Below are 10,070 nucleotides of genomic sequence, written 5' to 3' on the forward strand. Positions count from 1 at the left end.
CAGCTGTTTTGAGTCAGTGATGAGACCAATGGGTAGATGAGCAACAGCACCCTGAGTGCTGGTATTGCAATTCTTGGAGGTTTGGGGCTCCTACGTTCACAACCCTCCTGCTCTACCCTTTCTCTCGGGAGCTTCTAGGTTGGAAGAAACCGAGGTTTGCGGATCAAATTTAGATTAGGTAGGACTGATATCACACTTGCCGCTTTTGTTAAATTCATTTCTGACTGGCCATAACACAATTATTAGAGACCGGGAAAACCAAGAAGCAAATGCCTCTCCTTACTGGAATTGAAAGGGTTATTTTTGGTTCGTTACGAGGTTTTGTTTTCCTTTATTGTGGCAGAATACTGTGAAAATACCCTGGGGGAAATGCCAGGAAAACTTTCCTTTAAAAGTGCTCCCTATTCCTTTTTATCTATTTTTATGTTTCTTAACTACAGTTGCCGTACACCTACGCACTGAATCGTTGCTGCCTACGCGAGTCGCTCACTTGAGTTCGCACGAGGTTGGCTTGACTTCAAAGATTTGACAAAACAGCTATAATGTCAAATTAACTTGAATTACCGGGATTACGCAAACTCCACAGAAATCTAGGAGGCACACCAGCTCCCCGGTGGCATCCGCGCTGGGCTGTCTTCCTTGGCCTGGGAGCAAAGGGTGAGAATGGACGTTGCTTCTTTGGAGCAGCATCCCTGCATTGACTCACATCAAACAAACATCTCGGGTGGAGGTTTTCTCTGCTTGCCTTGCTTCAAAGCTTCTGTATTCCTTCTTGCAGCCTAACATCGAAAAGGAGGCTGGGAATAGCTAGACATGGCCGATATAGGTGCTGGGAAAGACGGACGGCACCTCTCGAGCTCCCCTTACCATGGAGCAACTCTTCGTTTCGTTTCTCCGCATCTTTCAGCATTGCTAAGCTGAGACTCGCTGCTAAAACTAGTCTGCACGACCCTCCTATGGAACCACAACTGCCATCACTTTGGAGAGCTTCCACGCTGAACCTGCCCTGTCTTGCTTCTCCTCTTCTGGGATTCCCACGTGGTGGCAAAACCTCCCTGGCTGCCTGATCTTGGAGCGAACTGCACTGGCCCCGGGCAAGTTGCACCACGGCTTGTTGCTGCCTTTGCTCGAGCCTCCCTGGCTGCTGTTGGATCTTGGGGAATAAACCTGTACAGGGCTTTGCTCCTCGCAGGCTGGCGGTGCTCTGCGTTGATGCCTTAACAAGTGGTGAATGGCTGGCGGTGCAGCGCCCGGCCGAGAAGCCAGGATTGCGGGATGATCCCAGTACCAAGATGCTTCTCTCGCTGAGGACCTTCTTCCCACCTGTGGATAAAATGAGGAGCCGTAACCAGGAGTTAGGGGACCCGGAGCGATAGGTGAGGAAGATAACGTATGGGGGAGAGTAGAGCCAGCAGCGCCGCGCGGGGAAATCAGCGCCCACCGTGGGTGCAGCATGCAAAAGACATGGCATTTGGACTTTGTCAGCCTGACTGCTGGCCTGCAAATCTTCCTTGCTCAAACTACACGAGTGACGTGTGGGCTTAATCCATGCAGAAGCTGGAGAGTGCTCTCGCAGTGGGACCCGCGTGGGGCACGCTTTGGGGGGGGCCCAGAGGAGTTCACTGAACCACTGCAACCCCCAGGATGCAGAATAACTGCACGCACTGCATCCCAGTGTTCTAGTTTATAACCTTGTGAAGAGGATTAAAAAAAAGGATATTTTCTCAGCAGGGTGGAGGCTCTTTTAAAGCTTTCGGATGGATGGGAGCGGCTCTTTATCCTATATGCAGAAATTATACTAAAAGGTTTGCTTTCGCAGCCTCATACCCTAAAAAGCGGGGGTTCAGCTTTCCTCTTTTCCTCTTGGGACCGATGTCCCACCGGCTCTTTCTGAAAGGTGCTCTGGTCCCCACACAGCCCTGGGGAAGGCAAGGGCATTAACTCCATTTGTGCATCTATCCACAGGAGGGAGACAAACAACAGGCTTTCAATAAATCTTAACGTTTCATAGATTTTTTTTTTTTTTTTTTTTCCCCTCCGCTTAAATCGTTCAACTTGACAAACCAGGCAGGGGCTGGGTAGGTGAGCTAAGCCCAGGCCATCCAACACGGCTGCGGATGCTGAGGAAGGGCAGGGATGCCGGGCTCACCGCGAGCAGGGACCGATGGGTTGGTTTTCGCAGGGTTTGCTGTTCGGGCCTGGGGAGCGCGGAGGGGAAGGCAGCCGTGTGGGGAAGCGGAATCGCTGGCTGCTCCGAGCGCCAGAGGTGCTGGAAACGCTCGCCCTGTTTTTTCCACCCGTCCAGTTGCACTGTAGAAAAGCCTGTATCAGGTGGGAGGGGCGTCCACCCCCAGCAAACTCGTCATTTGGGGTAATTCAACTATTTGGCTGTTTATCTGCTCTTCCCGGGTCTCCCGTTGCTCTCCTGCTCTTCTCCCTGCCACCCGCAGCAAACCCGCCCCGCTCCAACGCCTCCCCGTAGGACGCAGTGCTGCGGGCCCGGCTTTTGCGGCTGCCTCTCCACCTGCCCGCGGTTCCTGGAGATCCGGCAGCGCTGCTCCTTCCTCGCTTTGGGAAAACTTTTCCCATGCCGCGCAGCAATACAGGTGGTTTCCTTCCAGCAGCAGGGTGCACCTCCTTCCCTGCAAGCTGGGGCTCCTCTGCCTGCCCTCGCGGCAAGCAGCCCTCAGGTTACCCTTTCACGCAACCTGCTTTGCCTCCTGTTAGGCGTTCTGTGGCCTACGGAAAAGCCTTTGGGTTTGATACGAAGCAGCTGGTTAACAAGGCAGCTGTAGCGAGCTGCGCCGTGAGGGAGATCAGCTGGAGAAACCTCCTTGTAGCCGATGGAAATATAAACGTTCGGCGCTGGGGCTGTCTTCCCCCCCAGCCCCCTTCCTCTTTCGTGTAATTTTCTTATGAGCCAGAGCTCTGTCCAGGCAAAAATCTCTGCCAGGCTGAAGTTTTTATATATATATAGTAAACATATGGATTTAGATTCTCGTCTCATAACGTAACACGCTTTTCGGAGCGGTGTATGACCCTGTGTTATGAGGGCGGTGGAGCGCTTACTTGCGCTCATTTCTGATCGGCCCCCCCCCCCCCCCCCCCAGGGTAGTGATCTTTTTTTCAGCTGTGCTACAGGTGTGTCCCCACCAGCTGTGCGGGAGCCTCTACAGCTTAAATGTCAGCCCCCCCTGCGAGCGGAGCAGGAGCTCACGTGGGTGTAGAAGTTTCACATTGTTATATATGGTAGATAGGTGTTCGCTACAACTCGCCGCGCGTCCCTCCTCGCTTGGCGAGCACCCACACAGCTCCTGCTCAATGGCTAAGGGCATCTGAGGGAAGCCGGGCATGGGTTTAAGCACCGAGGATGCCTGCGGGGATGCGTCGGGGCCGGGGCGGGGGAGGGGGATGGAATTTTTGCTTGCGATAAACTTGATTTTATCATTCCGGGCTCTTAGTTTTGCTATGAACGGTTATAGCTGAGCCCCGGTGCGGGGAGCGGAGGTCTGAGATGAGGTAGCTGGTGGAGATGGCTGAGGCGATGCTGCCTGCCCATGCTGGTGCAGGGTCAGGGTCAGATTGCCCGTGCCCCCATTATTTTCTGCTAAACAGCCTTAAAGAGAAGCCCCCCACCGCCAGGCACCTGCTCCTGCTGTTCCCTCGCATGAGCATCCCGTGGGGAAGCAGGAGGGATAAAGGGTAAAACCACCCTGGGAGGGGCCAAGTGGCGTGATGGCTGTGGGATCGGGTCCGTGGAGAGTTGACTGGGGGGGGTGGTGGTGGAGGGTCTTGTTTTCTAACCGATTTTAAAACGAGCTGCTAAAAAAGAGCTTTGAAAAAAAACAACACAACAACCCAAAGCCCCAGCTGGCGACGCTGATATTTCCTCCTCGGCGCGCGCCGAATCCACACTGATGAAGATCTCTAGGTATCCCCAGAGTCGCCCTTTAGAGATAACTCATCTTGGGGCCTCCACCACCCACACAGAGAGGAGAGATTTCCTGGCGCGTGGGTGGTTTGCTTTTTCTTCTGCAGAAAACCCAAGTTTACTCATTTTTCACCCTTTGCCATTGTAACGTGCCTCAGTGGCAAGCCAGTGCCCCCAGCCAGGGTCTAGGGCTTCCTCTCTCCCCAGCCCTCCATTTCTTGCTGGTGGCAACCCATGACCGAGTACCCTTGGTCAAGCCCTTGCTACCGGCAGCATCTCTCTACCATCACTCCACAGAAGCCAAATTTCTTAATTGCGGTATTTTGAAGTTGTTAAAAGTTGCAGGCGCTTCGCTAATTAGTTAGACGCACACTAATGAAGCAGTGGTCCTGGTTCACGTACAGGTGAGGCATTAATGTCACCCAAGGCAACGTCACTCAGCCCCATTAGAGACGACAAATAACTTCACCGAGCTCGAAATGACCATTAACCAGGTAACAAACTACCTGGGGCCGGCAGTGAGTCAAAGCGACCGTCCCCCCAGGTGATGCCCCAGCCCAGGGACCACTCAGGTCACAATGGGACCGTTCTCAGCCACTCCTGCCTCCGGAAGAGGCAGCTGCTGCTGCTTACAGCCTCTTGGTCCATCACCATGTCACTATCACCACTGCAGATGGGTGAAGAATAATGACATCCAACATAGAGATGGTTTAGATGTTTCTTTAATAAAAAAAAAAATATATATTTAAAAGAACCCTATTTTTATATATATAACTTTTGCATACTCATAGTAGCCACTAGGGACACGGAGCAAGCTGATGGGGGAGTAATGGTTCTGTTTTGATTTGGGTTTTTTTTTTAAAATTCAATGACTCAATGCTCACCTGGGATGTGGAAGACCCAGGTTTGGTCCCTGCCTGACACAGGGGACGTGGACCTGAGGCGCGGGGAAGGTGACGCCCGGTCATTCCAACAGAGTCACCCTTTGGGTGGGGGTGGGCAGGTTTTGGAGCTTTTCGGTGCTGGTGACGTCACCTACAGGTGCCTGAGCCCGGTGGCAGCTCTGTGCACGTCTCGCGGCTGCTCTCACCACATCTGTGCCCAGCTGCCTGCCCTGGCGCTGGCTGCCCTAACCCACGTGTGCCTCCTGTTCTGCCGGGCAACTCGTCCGTCCCTGAGCCCCTCCAGCCCTCTCTCCCGTCCCTGGCCAGTAAAACCTCCTCTCCCTCCTCTCTCTCCTTCCCTGGCCCCTTGGAGGTGCCTCGGGTGCTGTATGTGCCCCGGCGCTCCCCGGGGCTGAAAGCCGGCGGTGCTCAGCAGAGAGCACGGCGCTATGCCGCGGTAAAGGTCAGGCTCCAAACCCAGCTCAGATAAAGCTTCATACTTAAGGCATGTGGCTTAAAACTTGATTTTATCTGCCAGCGCCAAGTGAAATAACATTTATCGCAACGGGCTGGAGGAGAAGAAGAAGAAGTTGCATTTTTCCGTTGGTGTGTTGTATAGTTAAAAATGGGTTTGGTGAGCAGCTGCTTGTCGGGAGGGGGTTGTTTTGGGGGTGGTTTTTCTCTGTGATACTGGGGGTTTTCAGCTCACTGGGGCTGTGCTGGCAGCGTCAGGGGTCCTTCCACCCCAGCAGGGCACTGTCTCCTTTCCTCCATCCCTCCTTCCCTCACGCTTCCCGGTGGCAGTGACAGCCTGCTGGGAGAGTGCAGAGGGAGGGCTGGGTGGGAGATGCAGCTGACCAGTGCCGGCCATCGCTGAGGGACTGGGATGCTGCGACGGCACGGGATCCCCACCATCCTCTTTATTCAACCTTCTCCACCTCCCCTCTAATTTCTCCCTTCTAATTTCCACCTGGGAGACAAGAAAGTGCCCTACAGCTGGTGGCATCTCTGCAACACAGATGCCAGTGCGTCCAAGGGGAGCTTTGCTAATTGGTTGTTAGTGCAGGATGAGGGCTGAGACGTGGCATCCCTGACCCACTGTCCCCAGGGGGCTGGGGGACGGATGCTGTGGAGACCGAGGCAGCGGCGAGAGGAAGGTTTGCGAACTCCACCTCTCTCCAACCACGTCCACCGACGAGTGCCGTGCCGGACTGATGAAAATTAGACGACCTTTGGGATGTGGCTTAGGTGCAAATACCTCTTAGATGCTTCACAACAATAGGAACGAGGACAAAGTCGAAACAGATTTGTTCCAGGAGGCTGGTGCCATGATTCAGGGGAGAAAAATGCACTCGGAGAAAGAGGGGGTGAAGCCGGTGGCTGTCGCGACTTTCCAAAAAACTGTGGGCATGGGTGAGCCCTGCAAAGGCACCAAAATCGCTGCCTTAAATTTAGGTGTTTGAAAGGACAGGCTGTTCTCGCACAATGCTTTCCCCATCACCTTTCTGTTCACATGAGCCACCCACACAGAAACCAAAATGAACGAGGAGGAGAAAATAGACGCAGCATCTGCCTGCTGGCCCCATGCCCCCGGCAGCCCTCGCGCCTCTGCAAGCGACCCCCCCTATCACTCTGTCACAACACCATGGGCCCCCCAGGATGCTCATCGGTCCCCAACGAAGTGGCAAAGCCTTGGGCGGCTCCTAGATCCCAGGGGAAGCGCTCGGGAAGCAGGTGGTCCCTCACAGAGCCACACCAGCTCTATGCCGCGGGTACCGCTGCTGGAGGGCCGGGAAAGGAGGCACAAGCCTAAATTTCAGCCCTGCTTCTCCCTCGCTGGCGGGACCCCAGTGTGGAAAGGCGATGGTACTGCCAAGCTGGCAGGAGGGACCCTCAAGCCTTTGCCTCCTGTTGCTGGTCCCCGACTTCAAATTGTTTACCAAATGAGTTTTCCTAATGAATTTCCCAAAATATTTTTTTCTCACGCAAGCACCCGCTGCAGGTCCTTTTCCTTCCCATCTCGTCAGAGCGGCATGAAGGGGATGGAAGCCGCTGTAGCTGGGGCGGTTGGCAGGAGGGCAGCCAGGGACACTCCTGGCTCCAGGCAAGATCAGCGTGTCAGACTATCCCAGGGTCTTGCACATCTGGCACACGTGGGGCCGTTTTGGGGGCTGGACAAGGCAATTTCCACCCTGAACCTCCTGGAACCTGGCTGGGGCCACCTTCCCATCTCTCTCCGATCCAGTTTTGCGATCCATCTAGAGAAAGTACAGTGCTCTCCCCAGCTCCCGCTGGTGACAGAGGTGCCAGTGCCAGCGGACGGAGCAGCATCCATCATGGAGGGCAAGGTCACCCCGAAAGCTGGGACCACATTTATCATCCAGGCGCTTGAGCAGCGTGCGACCCCGTCAGCAGTGAGGAGGAGGCGCTTGGGCTAATGAGCCCTCACGAGGCCAGCGGGGACCGAAGCAAGTTGCCCAAAGGTTTGCAGCAAAGTCAACCCCTGCAGCCCGTCTCGGCGCCGGTGGCCTCGGTGGTGGTTGCAGGGCAGGGGAGCCCCGGCCTCGGCTGATAAAGGCACACCCTCGCGGCGGCAGCTGGGGGACAAGATGTCCCCACGCGCTGCAGGCTGCTTGCCGAGATCTCAGCTGGCACAGCTTGCCCGCCGCAAGCCAGGTTGCTTCACCAGGGCTCCTGGGGGGTTTATTTTAATTTCCCCGACGAAATTCCCTCCCTTGCAGTGGAGGAAGGTGAACAGCACCCGGCGTTAGCAAAAGTGTCGGGCATCTCTGTTTTTATAAGGGTGTTTATTGACTCAGGCAAGGGCTGGGTGTCGAAGCAGACGCCACCGCCGTCCTTGGGCTCCACGCGCAAGTCAACATTTGCACAGTAGCTGGGGGCGAGGCGCTGAAAGGTGAGGTGGTGGCCGCAGAGTCCCCATAGTTTCGGGCTGGTGAAGCACCGGGCACCGCTGCCTGGTTAGGGGGACGCTGGGTGGGATGAGGGAGCCCATGTGTCGTCCCCCCAGCACCCGCTCCATCAGCAAAGCTCAGTCCCCGGGGCGGCTGTGCCCAGTCCCCCTCCTCTGCGCTGCGGTGGGTCCAGCTGGTGATGCTGCTGCTCGAAGGATGCCCCAGCTCCCATCCCCGCACCAGGCTGGGGTGTTCTGGGGTGCTACCCCTGCACCATCCCCCTCTCCAGCCAGTGCCTTTATTTGAAGCCTCGTGTCCCATGCCACCTGCCAGCGTGATGGACCCGCGGAAGGAGAGGTAGAAGATGGAGTGGCGTGGCCCCGATCACCTCCCGACGCGGGCGATGGGGCTGGAGGAAGCTGTGGTCGGTAGCTCCCGGCTGCCAGGGCACAGGTTTGAGTTAGTCACCACAAAATAATATTGTGATTGTTCATGCAAAACATATCGTAAATGAGGCTTCTGGGTGGTGGTGGTTTGTTGTGTGTTTTTTTTTTTCTTTCTATTTTTTTTTTTTTTTTCTTCCACGGTAAAATCAGGCTCCGCTGGGTGACACTGATTGCCGGGGCGGCTGGCCTCCCTCCTGCCCCGGGAACGCTGGCACCGTGTGGGAGCTGAGGCGGATGCCATGCGCCCACAGCCTGGACGAGGTGGGGAGCAGGGGGGTGCACACACGTCCGTGTGTGTGTGTGTGCGCGCAGTGCAAAGGGGGGCAGTGGGAAGGGGGCGCGGTGCAGGGGGTGCACCAGGCACCGTACGGAGCTGGGTGTTTGCAGGGTGCAAGAAGGGCGCACCTTCAAGGGTGCGGGGGGTGTGTGTGTGTTTGTGTGTGTGCACAGTGCTGGGGAGTCGTCCACGGGCTGTGTGCGTGCGTGGGGCTGTGTGCGGGTGTTACATGTGTGTGTGCACGGGGCTGTGTGTCTTCAAGGAGCTGCCTACAGGCACGCGTAACGCATGTGCATGCCAGGGGCCGCGTGTGTGCACAGGGCTGCGGGCAGGCGTGTGTAATGTGTGTGTGTGTGTGTGTGTGCACAGGGCTGTGGGCAGGCGTGTGTAATGTGTGTGTGTGTGTGCAAAGGGCTGTGGGCAGGCGTGTGTAATGTGTGTGTGTGTGCAAGGGGCTGTGGGCAGGCGTGTGTAATGTGTGTGTGTGCGTGCAAGGGGCTGTGGGCAGGCGTGTGTAATGTGTGTGTGTGCAAGGGGCTGTGGGCAGGCGTGTGTAATGTGTGTGTGTGTGTGCGTGCAAGGGGCTGTGGGCAGGCGTGTGTAATGTGTGTGTGTGTGCAAGGGGCTGTGGGCAGGCGTGTGTAATGTGTGTGTGTGTGTGCGTGCAAGGGGCTGTGGGCAGGCGTGTGTAATGTGTGTGTGTGCAAGGGGCTGTGGGCAGGCGTGTGTAATGTGTGTGTGTGTGTGTGCGTGCAAGGGGCTGTGGGCAGGCGTGTGTAATGTGTGTGTGTGTGCAAGGGGCTGTGGGCAGGCGTGTGTAACGCTTGTGTGTGCACGGGCAGCGTGTGTGCGAGGGGCTGCGGGCAGGTATGCGTAAGACGTGCGTGTGCCCTGTGCTGCGTGCGTGCACGGGGCTGTGGACGGCCATGTGTAACGTGTGCGTGCAAGGGGCTGTGTGTGTCTGGGGTGTGTGGGGGGGCCGTGTACAGGTGTGTGCGCAGAGCACACAGCGTGCGGCGCCGGGTGTGCACACGCAGCGGGGGGGGTGCGCGACAAGGCGCGCCTGGGGGCGCGTGCGGTGCGTGTGTACAGAGCGAGCCCGCGTAAGGGGCGCGCACACGGCGCGTGCCAAGGGGCTGCGAGCGCGCGGTGCGAGGCCGGGGGGGGTCCCTGGATGTACGTGTGCACAGTGCAAGGCAGGGGGGGTGCGAGTGGACGAGAGGGGTGTCGAGGCGCGCGTTCCCCAGCGCAGGGGGGGTTGTGTAGAGATGGGGGCGCGCAGTGCAACGGCGCGGGGGGGGGGTGTGTGTGTGAATGGACGTTCGCACAGTGCGAGGGGGGACACGTGAAGGTGCGAGCGCGCTGCACAGCGGGGGGTGTAAGGGTGCGAGTGCACGAGGGGTGCGTGAACGCTGCAAGGCGGCGGGGGGGGGGGTGCGGTGTGAGCGCACACGGCGGGGTGCGGGGCTGCGAGCGCACGGGGCCCGCGGGGGGGGGAACAGGGCGGAGGGCAGCGCCGGGGCAGCCGGCCGCTCGGTCGGTGGGTCTGTCGGTCGGCGGGGCGGGGCGGGGCGGGGCGGGGCGCGGCGGCGCTGTAAACACGGGGCGGGGCGGCGGCGG

Source organism: Chroicocephalus ridibundus, chromosome 3 (genome assembly GCF_963924245.1).
Source record: "Chroicocephalus ridibundus chromosome 3, bChrRid1.1, whole genome shotgun sequence".
NCBI lineage: Eukaryota > Metazoa > Chordata > Aves > Charadriiformes > Laridae > Chroicocephalus > Chroicocephalus ridibundus.